Here is a 12,373-nt window from a genome sequence, read left to right on the forward strand (position 1 = left end):
TTTGTCAAGGAACTAAGATCCCACATACCACATGCCATAGTCACAAAGAAAACAAAAACTAAAAGCTAATTGGGTTTATTCCTGACAAAGTTATACCCCACAGCCTTAAAAAAACAGTTATATCCCACAGCCTTAAAAAACAAACTTTAATCACAATATGAAAGACATTTAGTAATGATTTGCGTGAACTCCGGGAGTTGGTGATGGACAGGGAGGCCTGGCGTGCTGTGATTCATGGGGTCGCAAAGAGTTGGACACGACTGAGCGACTGAACTGAACTGAACTGAATGATCATCAGGTCTTGGGAGAACCATTATAATCATAGGTCAGGTCTGAAAACCTTGCAAAGGTTTCTTGTTACTATTGCTGTAGGTCATAATCAACTTTATATAGCTGGAAATGTAATCCTGCTTTTGACAGGTGGAATTAAGAAGGGATAATGTTTGGGTGATTTGTTCAGGGATGAGTGTAGGATGAGACAGTGTCAAGGCCACAAATAAACCTAGAGTTGCTCACCTGTGTTCCTGTGCTGTCTAATCAGGCATCACTACCTGGTGAACTCTAGAAACATGGGCTGGATCAAACTGAATAATAAGTATAAAACACACACTGGATTTTCTCATAAGGTTTTTTGGTTGTTTGTTGAAATGCTCTATCTGGGATATATTGGATTAAATAAATGTTCTTATTAAAATTCATATCACCATTTATCTTTTTCCCTTTCATTCATGTGGCTAATAGAAAATCTAAGATTAAATATGTGGCTTTCCTTTGCAGTTCACATTTTTTTTTTAGTGGAAGGTGCTATGCTATATGTTTATCTCATGCTCTAAAGGCATTTACCTCCTGTTTAACAGACATGCACACACACACACGCACATACACACACGCGCACACACACACACACGCCTCTTCAGAATTAGTCTGCCAAGAGAAAATTATACATACTTTGTTTCTTCTTCAGGCTGAAATGTCAGGTGCCAAATCCCTGGTGTATTTAATTTGTCTACAATTAGAATTGAAATGTTCCTTTTAGTCACAGCCAAAAAGACATCTTTGTAATCAGTTACCTCTATTACCATTGTTAGGATAATGTAATTTGACATGAGCTCATGAAATTAAGATTTACCATCTTGAACTCTTTCCTCTTTGAATGAAACAAATACAATGAATAAATCAAATAATCCCCAAAATTTACATTTAACAAAAGTCCAAGCCTACTGTTTTTCCCCATTATTGAATTGATGCCTTTAGTGACAGTACCAGGAAAGATAAAATAATAGTTTAGCTTCAAGATTTCACCTTTTTTATTGATGGAAGCAAGTACTAGATTTATGAGAATTGATAAAACATACCAAAAGGCATTTGAACTAGCTTCACCTCTGATAATCAAGTAATTGGAATATTTGAGTTGCTACCTGATTATACATAAGAATTTAAGTTTGAATTTCTGATGTTCACAGAATACATTTTCTCTCTCTCTTCATGTCACCAGCATTCTGAGAGTTGAGCTGGTAACTGGCTGAGTACACTGCCTGGTTTAATAATAGCTGGATTTGTCAAAGAAGGCGGTTGGTTCACTCTCGCAGACTGATGAAATTGATTTAATTTAGCTCCCTAAATTGCCTCATATTGTCAATTTCAATATGCATGGGTAAAGGTTTCCTTTCTAGTGAATTTGTTTTTGTAGAAGTCATTGTTGTCATTGGATTTGGGGGTATTTTCTCTTCATTTTTCATTCTCAAAGTTTCTGAGTTTATGCTCAGTTAAAATTACATGATTAATGACACTGTTAGCTCCATGATAAAATTTGAAAAGAATAAGCAAAAACCACTTAACTAAAACTTATAAGACATTTCTGGGTTAATTAACAGTGACATATTAAGGTCATAGGCTCCCCAGTTGCAAAATCACCCTTTATTTCTATCTGGCTTAAAATTCTTTGTACTACTTTCACTTATTATTAAGGAAATTAAACACACACACATATACATATATTTTTTCTTTTCTTGAGAACTAATAATTTGGGATTTATGTCCACTAAGTTAAAAATGTACTTAGACAGTCATTACGACAATAAAATTTTAAAGTCACAATGTTCCCTTTCTTCATAAAAATGCAATTCCTGGGACTTCACTGGTGGTCTAGTCGTTAAGAATCTGCCTTAAATGCAGGGGACACAGGTTTGATCTCTGGTCTGGGAGCTAAAATCCCACATGGTATGGGGCAACTAAGACACAGCCAAGAACAAATAAAAAATATAATTCCACGTCATATCAAAAGACATATTTTATATGTTCTTGACAATTGCAATTATTTTCCTATTGTTCTAAATCCCCAGAATCTTGACAAAGATCCTGGAGGAGGTGGAGGCAAGGGGCATATATTTTTTTTAATTTGTATTCAAGTTTAGTTGATTTACAATGTTGTACTAGTTTCAAGTGTACAGCAAAGTGATTCAGATATGTATAATATATTCTTTTTCAGATTACTTTCCATGATAGGTTATTACAAAATATTGAGTAGAGTAGTTCCCTGTGCTATACTGTAGGTACTTGTTGGTTATTTATTTTATATATAGTGATGTGTATATGTTAAGGGACATATTCTAATCAACCACATGTTCTTTCCCTAGGAATTTGGTGAGAATGAAAAATTGAGCAAGAATAATTCTAAGGAAGTACTGTACTGACCTGTAAAGTCAACAGAAATAGCCTGGATACGTGCATTCCTTTACATGTATTGTGTAATTCTGTTACCCTCATTGATTCAGTGCAGGAGATGATTTGGGAATACTGAGGTGGAGCAAAGTTTGACACACGTGCTTTCTGGTTGAGGCAAGAATGCATTGTATACATTAAATATTCTGCAAGACCCTTGGCAAATACACAAGGCTAATCACAGACCCTCAGGTTACAGAGAGAGTGCACGCTGGCGATTTTGCATCTAATCTTTGTTTTTTACCAATATTCAACAAAGATACATTTTTGCTATTGGTTTTGATCCTGCTTGTATCCATGAACTATACAAATGGTAGACAACTTAGATTCCTGCTTCCTGCAACCCTTGTCATTTTCAGTGATTTTTCCACATGCATTTTCTCCCTTAGCACATTTGACTCAAAACAAATGCATTTACAATCTGATGCAAGCACACTTTTAATGACTAATTATGTATTGGTTATTTACTTGATGCATTCAGCAGATGCAGACTGTGCCAGATAGCTGGTGGTTCAGAAGCAGAAAGACCTCTGAGGCTGACACGTAGAATTCAGATAATGTGCCGATTCATTAAACTAACTGATGCATTTTTTCTTTTCTTTTATTTTCATTTTTAATTGGAAGATAATTGCTTTTACAAGGTTGTGTTAGTTTCTGCTGTATGACAACATGAATCAGCCGAAAGTATACATATATCCCCTTCCCGTTGAACCTCCCTCCCACCCCCAAACCCATCCAACTCTTCTAGGTCATCACAGAACACTGAGCTGAGCTCCCTGTGCTATAAGGAGCTTCCCACTAGCTAGCTATTTTACACATGGCAGTATATATATATGAGCGCTACTCTCTCAATTTGTCCCACACTCTCCTTTCCCTGCTGTGTCCACAAGTCTTTTCTCTACTTCTGTGTCTCTATTCCTGCCCTGCAAATAGGTTCATTGGTCTGATTTTCCAAGATTCCATATATATTCACTTATATATGATATTTGTTTTTCTCTTTCTAAATGGACTAATATATTCTTTTCCCTTCTTTCACACTCAATAAAAAAAAGTCATATTGAATAGCATGAAATTGAATCAAATATATAGTTTATCTAATAAGTGTGTTCTTTCAGTATAGCATAGTATTACAAACTGAGCTTCCCTGGTGGCTCAATGGTAAAGAATACAACTACCAGTGCAAGAGACCAGGGTTCAATCCCTGGGTCAGGAAGATCCCCTGGAGAAAGAAGTGGCAACTTACTCCAGTATTCTTGCCTGGGAAATCCCATGGACAGAGGAGCCTGGAGAACTACATTCCATGGAGTCACAAAAGAGTTGGACACGACTTAGTGACTACACAACAACAATATTGAAAACTAAAGTTCACTGTATTGTTTACAAAATTCTAATTCCATATAGAGCTTTCCAAATGTATTCAGAAAAAAAATCATATTTTCCTACCTCAACTGTTAGGAAAATTTAGGACGAGGAAAGTGATGTATCATATCTTTACCTCATGCATGAAAACTTTGACCACTGCATGAATTCAAGTTTAATTATGTCTGTTCCAAATAAAAGCAAGAAAGTAAGTATTCAAACTCAAATTCCACAAGTTTAAATTTATTCAGCTGTCAAATTGTAAATTATCTTTCCAGTGGTCCTTATCCTTAAAGAAATTGTAGCCATATTGATCATTGCTTATCTTTTAAAGAAAATTGTTTTTCTTCATTATCCCATCAAAGGTTTGCAAAATATTCTAAATAAATCTTCATGTAGCAGTTTTCCACTTTACCCTCTCCACCAACCTAGCTTTTGAAATGTTAAATTCATGAGTAATTAGAAGAAAACTAAAATCTTTTTTATTTGTTTATATTTAAATCATCCAAAGATATTTTTATGAGAGCTGTTTGATGTTCAGACAACCTCATAAACCCCTTATAAATGTTTTTTCTTTGAAGAAAGAAGCTGGCTTCTTCCAAGCACAAACAAAATTCAAAACCCAATAGCTTTTAAGTTCAGTTGGCAACTCATAACAATATAATGGCCATTCTTTGACAATTTATTTACTTACCCTTAATATAGAAATGACTCTGGGATTTGGGGGTATTTTCTTTCAAGTGGAAAAATGCATCTTTTCTGATTAATTATCAGAAAGGTATGAAGTCTAGAAAAGGAAAATAGAAATAGGAATCTGGGATGTTTTTCAAACATTAAAGAACAAAATCTATTTCATTCTTCCAAATATCTAGTTCTGCTTCATTTTTACTCCCTCTGTTTCTACATATTCTGTGTCTACCAGACTTCTACAAACCCAGAAGGACAGAGGCATGCCCAAGTATGGATCTAAAAGAAATCCTCCTTCTATCCCAATCTTAGTTTTGTTTTAACACGATCTAATGGAAAACATGCAAGACCAATATGTTAGTGGAATCCTAACTCTCAGTTCAGTTCAGTTCAGTCGCTCAGTCGTGTCCGACTCTCCGCGACCCCATGAATCACAGCACGCCAGGCCTCCCTGTCCATCACCAACTCCCGGAGTACACTCAAACTCATGTCCACAGAGTCAGTGATGCCATCCAGCCATCTCATTCTCCGTCGTCCCCTTCTCCTCCCGCCCCCAACCCCTCCCAGCATCAGTCTTTTCCAGTGAGTCAACTCTTCGCATGAGGTGGCCAAAGTATTGCAGTTTCAGCTTTAGCATCAGTCCCTCCAATGAACATCCAGGATTGATCTCCCCCAGAATGGACTGGTTGGATCTCCTTGCAGTATAAGGGACTCTCAAGAGTCTTCTCCAACACCACAGTTCAAAAGCATCGATTCTTCAAGCTATTTTATATTAATCGATCTTCAGTTATTTTTACTTGCCCTTATACTTTTCAGGCCAAACTTATATACTGTAAAATTCACCCTTTTAGGCATAAAATTAGGTGGATTTTGCAGTCAACACCACTGTCAAATATAAGATTATTTTTTATAGCCCCAAATAGAAACTACACGCCCACTGGCAGTTAGTCAAGCCCTGTTCACCTCCCTTCCCAGTAGTTGGCAGTCACGAATATACTTCCTACCTTCATAGATTTGCCTGCTCTGGATATTTCATAAAAATGGAATCAAACAATGTATAGCTATCAGTGTTTGACTGTGTTCACTTAGCATAACATTTTCAAGATCCATCCATGTTGTCCCATGTATGAATACTTCATTCCTTTTCATAGCTGCATAAAATTTCATCATATTGGCACACCGTTTTCTGATTTTCCATTCACTCACTGATAACTGCTAGTTAATCTTTGGTGATTAAGAACAATGCTGCAATTCACATGGATTGTATAAGCTTTTGTGTGGTCTTATAGTTTCAATTCTCTGGATTAAGTCATATAACAACTCTTTAATATTTTATTAAACAGCCAAAATGTTTTCCAGTATAGTTACTATTCCAAGGTTTTAATGCACTGCAACAATTTTATATCCTTCTAAATACTGATGCCAAATTTCATATATTTTATAAACAAAGTTATACTAAATTCTTCAAAGCCTTTCTTCCACCTTCTAAAATGTCACTGATGTTAGCAATTTTTAAAAGTAAGAGCCTTTTGAATTAGATCAGATTGTAAAAATTGCTTTTATTTTCTAAGGCAGTAGTCGGGGGAAGTGAATTTCAGTGAAGATGGTAACTATGTCATTAGTATTTATTGTCTCTCAAATACTGTACATTTTTATACTCAACAAACAATTTCTACAGCAATATACATGCTTTTGCAAAGTATCTTCTTGGCAACAATTCTAAAGTGAATTATTGCACAATAATCATTCATTCAGGATAAACCAATAAAAAATTCAGCCCATTTTCCATAATGAGCACAATTCATGAAGACCATAAAAAAGTACATGTCAAGAAATTAGCATTGTGTCATTGACACCAATATGAAATAGCGTATAACTAATGAAACAAGTGACATGAAACTAATGAAATATCAAGGAGAATTAATATGATGCCCTTCCTATTTCTAAAGGCATTTAGGGAAAAAAGGCCCCAACTCTAATGGATCCGTACAGGGTGATTATCTTCAGCCTGTAATTCTTAAACAATCATTGATCATATGTAAGAGATTTGCTAAAAGCCTTACCTTCACTGATGTTAAGAACCTCTCTGCCTGCAATGACTTTGAAATAGATGACATGTCAGCTGCCAGTTCTGCTAATTTCAGAGCAGAAACCAACCAATGTGCATTATTGTCAATTTTTCAGTCTTTGCTCTGATTTCTGATTTAATGAGAACCATTAAGACTCTGCCTCTGTCTCTCCCTCTCTTTTTTTTCTCTCTCTCTCTCCACCATGCATCTTTCTGTTAGTCTTTCTTTGTCTATCCTTCAACCTATCTATCTCTATCTTTCCCTCTTTCTTTCTCCATAACATGCCATTATGAAATCAATGTATTAATCCCTCAAAATAAATGGCCATTCCTGATAATTTTATACCTGTTCTTTTATAAAAACTATTTTCACATCATTATTCTGTAAGAATGATTACATTGGATCAGTGAGTTTATAGTTTGGAAGAAAAGCAAATATGCTTTGAAGCAGAATATGCTTTAGGATATTTTGGTGGCTCAGAGAGTAAAGAATCTGTCTGCAATGCGAAAGACCCAAGTTTGATCCCTGGTCGGTCAGATCCCCTGGAGAAGGAAATGGCAACCCACCTCACTATTCTTGTCTGGAGGATTCCATGGACAGAGGAGCCTGGTGGACTACAGTCCATGAGGTCGCAAAGAGTCAGACACAACTGAGCGACTAACACACACACACACACACACACACACACACACGTGCTTTAGGAATCAAACTAGTCTTTTAAAAACACAAGAAGCCTTTGGCTCCTTATGTATATGAAGACCAACTGATTTTCTTGCTTGTATATTTTTTAATAAAAGTTGGCTTCTCTGGTGACTCAGACTGTAAAGAATTTGCCTGCAATCTGGGAGACCCAGATTCAATCCCTGGGTCAGGAAGATACCATGGAGAAGGAAATGGCTACCAATTTACATCACTTTTATTACAGTCATGAACTTTTCTAACTAAAACAGTTTTATTTATACTCATGTAGGAAAGTGTCCATCTCTTATCTACCCATTGATTTTAACCTTTCTTATTTTTTTCATGTTTTATATATATTGCTTTTATGTCAGAGAATGATGTTTGTGACCAATTTACCAAATAAAAATGGAGTTAATTTCCTCTTTGCAGCCCCTGTATCACTTCTGGCTTCTCTACTTCTACATCAGGTAGGTTCCAATAGGAACCAATAACCAAGATTATGAAGCAGTAATTGATTGATTAGGAACCGTGTATTCAAGAAATATCTAGCAGGGTGACAATATACAGCCTTGACGTCCTGCTTTCCCAATTTTGAACCAATCTATTTAGCCTTGGCATAAAAGGTTTGAAGCATTTATTTAACATTTCACTTATTATAGCATAATTAATAACTGCTCTTTGATACGAATTAAATTCACTAATATTGCTATATACTGCTGCTTATACTAGGGGTATGAAAATGATGCCATAGCAATGTTCCATGAAAGCAGTTACTGGAAGAACTTGCATACTTCACGTCATTGCTGACCAGCTAATGTTGGTTATAATAGAACTTGGACTCAAATGTCATACTTATTCAGTGCTAAACTATCAGCAGTTCTCTCTCCATTCACTGCTCATAGTAATACTAATAAACTAGCAATCTCAGGAGATTACAAGGAGGCTACTGACACTGTTCTGTTGCTGGGAAATTAGTGTCACCATTAACAAAATAAGGGCACATGAAATGATTGGTTGACCTGGGGCAAGGATGTGATGAGTTTATATTTAGGTGACTGTGGTCATTACCGTACATGGAAATGTTTCTTTACAGACACTTTCCCAATAAACATATATGTAACCCAGACAAAATCAGCTTCAGCCCAACATCACATTCAAAAGAAATCATATTCTAAGACCAACATCCTTGAAAAATCATCTATTTACTGTAGATCTTCCTGAAGTGGTGAATCAGGGGGGTGACATAGTCATTCACACATCCAAAATTTCCAAAATTAGTCTTCAGACATCTCTCACTCTCCCCCACGTTTCACACTTAAGTGTGAGATTTAACAGCAGCTGTTAAATTTCTCCCCCTACTTCTGGTTTCTTTGCTTTAAAAATGCTTATGTTTTCTTGTTCTCTCTCGACACCCCTGCCCCCACACCACTCACAAAGGGCTCCTGCTCTGACAAGCGACACCTTATCTCACTGGTGTCTGGGAACTGTCTAATGTTCTTACTTAGATGAATTTTCTCACGGGCACATCTGTGCTGGAAATTTTTGCACCAAAAAAAGACAATGTTACTTGTGATCATTGGGACTATTCTATCAATTCTGTGCCCTTTTCTTTTCCATTTCCTATAACCTAGGCACTAAGCTATTGAAATCCTAGGAACTGACTGGCGTGAGTCAGCATTTCTTTGAGTGCTCTTGGAGGTTGCTATTCTGTAACTGTTCTGGGAGCAAACACCTTCCCCAACTCCCAATCTCCTGCACTTTTCTTCCTGTGCCTTTTACTGGCTTACTCTAACACTGACAAGTAACTTGTTTTGTCTTTTTTTTTTCTGATTGCTGCACAGCTCTTCCTGTAAATCAAACTTTTTCAAGGCCTTTGAACAAGCAGATAATACCTAAGACAAGAGAAAAGCCCAGTCACCAGGGGTCCCAACATGTACTGCAGAAGCAGGAGAAAGCCTGTCACCCACTTCCCTCCTCTGTCCAGAAAAAAACATGATTTTTTTAAGCAATTGGATGGCTATGACTTTTGTATTAAAAACTGATTTCCTGATTGTGACTTCACAAAATAATTTGGTAGATGTGATCAATGTAGGGGGGTAATATAAAGCATGTTTCATTTTTTGATATGGATCTGGTTCTTGACTATGCATTCTCATCCAAAAAGGCAATTATCATCTCATGGGAGTCTACACAGTTTCTTTCTTCTTTGGATGACATTTTAAGAATTATAAAACATATGCTGAAATAGCTGTGCCAAACACTCCCATCTTGTATGATTGTCAGCAAATAACCTAATTCGACTCATGATCCTTCTAAAGGGTGTTCCTATTCTAAACAAATAGAATGAGGTTTATTTATTCGGAACTTAATCACCAAGTTATTAAAGTTTGTTAAAATGTATTATTATTGAACCAAAATTAGCACATTTCTGGAATTTTAGAGGATTTCAATGAACTGGTCTACTAGAAAATCTGGCCACTTCACCAATTGGGAAATAATTCAGTGTTTCTTTGTCAAGAGCATGGAGGAATACCTACAGATACATCTGCAGAATATCAACAGAAAATACACTGTGGTTGTGTTTGTATCAATAATATCTTGAGTGAGAGTTTGAAATGATGGCTCTCTTTTTGTGCTAAATAATGTACTTTCATCATTTTCAAGTTAATAGTTGTGACTTGGTTAATCTGTATTGTGGGGTGTCATCTTGCATATTTTCATCATGTTTTATCAGTTTTAATTAACTGCCCCATTAACGTGCACATGTAAGGCAAAAATTATTCATCCTCCTTATCTTGTTATAAAAACATTTTAGCATTATCTCTCCAAAATGTCTTTGACATGATGTTTTCTTGTGTTTCACTGATGTCTTTTTCTAGGGAAAATTAGAGAATCTGGATTTTGCAGTATGGAAAGTTTTGTTCCTTTTTAGTGGGCTGCCATTCAGAAAGTGTGAAATCACTGTTTTGGAAAGTGGTCAATTAATAGCATTAAGAGATAAGGCATATTACAATTTTTTTCAAGAGTTTGAGCTTGCATCAGTTCAAATTGTGCAGCACCAAACCAAAGGTGTTTAGGAGAACTCCATAGGAAAGACCTGGGGGGAGGTTTTTATACAGAAGATACTGAAGCAAAGCAAAGCAATTATTTTAGCTTAAGCTGTTGCCTTATTTGAAAAAGCTTAGTTGGAACTTGTGACTGGTTGTGTAATAGGGAGGAATAAGTCTGACTCCATATTGGATCTGTTTCTTTTACTTAAAGCTTTGTACTTTATTGCTTTTGCTACAAGTTAAATTGTTGCCTATAGCTTGAAATATACAAGGTAGCCCATTCTCAAGGCTCTGACCTTTAAAGGTATAAGAGTTTTCTACTGAACTGAACTGAACTGATGCATACATATATAAAAAATTGCAGAGGGGAGACTATCACTTGTTTTGGAGGTTTATAGGAATATTGTGATCATACCTCCCTAGATGGTTTTAAGAACAAAGGATTCCTGCACCAGCAACCAAACACACCCCCTCCGCTTTTAGTATAAAAGAAGCTTAAATCGTAGCACAGGTAAGCTGGTTCTTTGGGACACCAGCTCATCATCTTCTCGGTAGGCTTTCTGAATATAGTCACTATTCCTTGCCCCAATATAGTCACTATTCTCTTGACCTGTTGTGTGGCAAGCAGTACAAGTTTGCACTCGGTAATACGTCCTTAGGTTTCACTAGGGATGGTGGTGGCAATAGAGCAGTAAAAATGACAATGTTGTTGTTGTTTAGTCACTAAGTCATGTCCAACTCTTTTGCAACCCCATGGACTGTAGCATGGCAGGCTCCTCTGTCCATGGGATTCCCCAGGCAAGAATACAGGAGTGAGTTACCATTTCCTTTTCCAGGGGATCTTGCCAACCCAGGGATCAAACCCTCATATCCTGCACTGCAGGTGAATACTTTACCACTGAGCCACTAGAGAAACCCCAAAATAACAATCAGTCAGTTCAGTTCAGTTCAGTCGCTCAGTCGTGTCCGACTCTCCGCGACCCCATGAATCACAGCACGCCAGGCCTCCCTGTCCATCACCAACTGCCGGAGTACACTCAAACTCATGTCCACAGAGTCGGTGATGCCATCCAGCCATCTCATTCTCCGTCGTCCCCTTCTCCTCCCGCCCCCAACCTTTCCCAGCATCAGAGTCTTTTCCAGTGAGTCAACTCGTCTCATGAGGTGGCCAAAGTATTGGAGTTTCAGCTTTAGCATCAGTCCCTCCAATGAACATCCAGGATTGATCTCCTTTAGAATGGACTGGTTGGATCTCCTTGCAGTATAAGGGACTCTCAAGAGTCTTCTCCAACACCACAGTTCAAAAGCATCGATTCTTCGGCGATCAGCTTTCTTCACAGTCCAACTCTCACATCCATACATGACCACGGGAAAAACCATTGCCTTGACTAGACGGACCTTGGTCGGCAAAGTAATGTCTCTGCTTTTTAATATACTATCAAGGTTGGTCATAACTTTCCTTCCAAGGAGCAAGCGTCTTTTAATTTCATGGCTGCAATCAGCATCTGCAGTGATTTTGGAGCCCAAAAAAACAAAGTCTGACACTGTTTCCACTGTTTTTCCATCTATTTCCCATGAAGTGATGGGACCAGATGCCATGATCTTTGTTTTCTGAATGTTGAGCTTCAAGCCAACCTTTTCACTCTCCTCTTTCACTTTCATCAAGAGGCTTTTGAGTTCCTCTTCACTTTCTGCCATAAGGGTAGTGTCATCTGCATATCTGAAGTTATTGATATTTCTCCCAGCAATCTTGATTCCAGCTTGTGCTTCTTCCAGCCCAGCGTTCCTCATGATGTACTCTGCATAT

General features: G+C 37.2%; 1 long non-coding RNA gene across 1 annotated transcript in view; it reads right to left on the minus strand.

Annotated features, from left to right (window-relative positions):
- Positions 1–453: 453 nt before the first annotated feature.
- The window catches only part of LOC129559674 (uncharacterized), a 39,657-nt gene continuing 27,737 nt past the window's right edge, over positions 454–12,373 (minus strand). The window contains exons 2-3 of the long non-coding RNA XR_008686621.2: positions 4,774–4,866; positions 454–1,006 (exon numbers count right to left, since the gene is read on the minus strand). This is a non-coding gene — a long non-coding RNA (uncharacterized LOC129559674). The remainder of the gene's footprint in view (positions 1,007–4,773; positions 4,867–12,373) is intronic.

Source organism: Moschus berezovskii, chromosome 15 (genome assembly GCF_049115385.1).
Source record: "Moschus berezovskii isolate FMDL1 chromosome 15, NW_MosBer_1.0, whole genome shotgun sequence".
Classification (NCBI taxonomy): Eukaryota; Metazoa; Chordata; class Mammalia; order Artiodactyla; family Moschidae; genus Moschus; species Moschus berezovskii.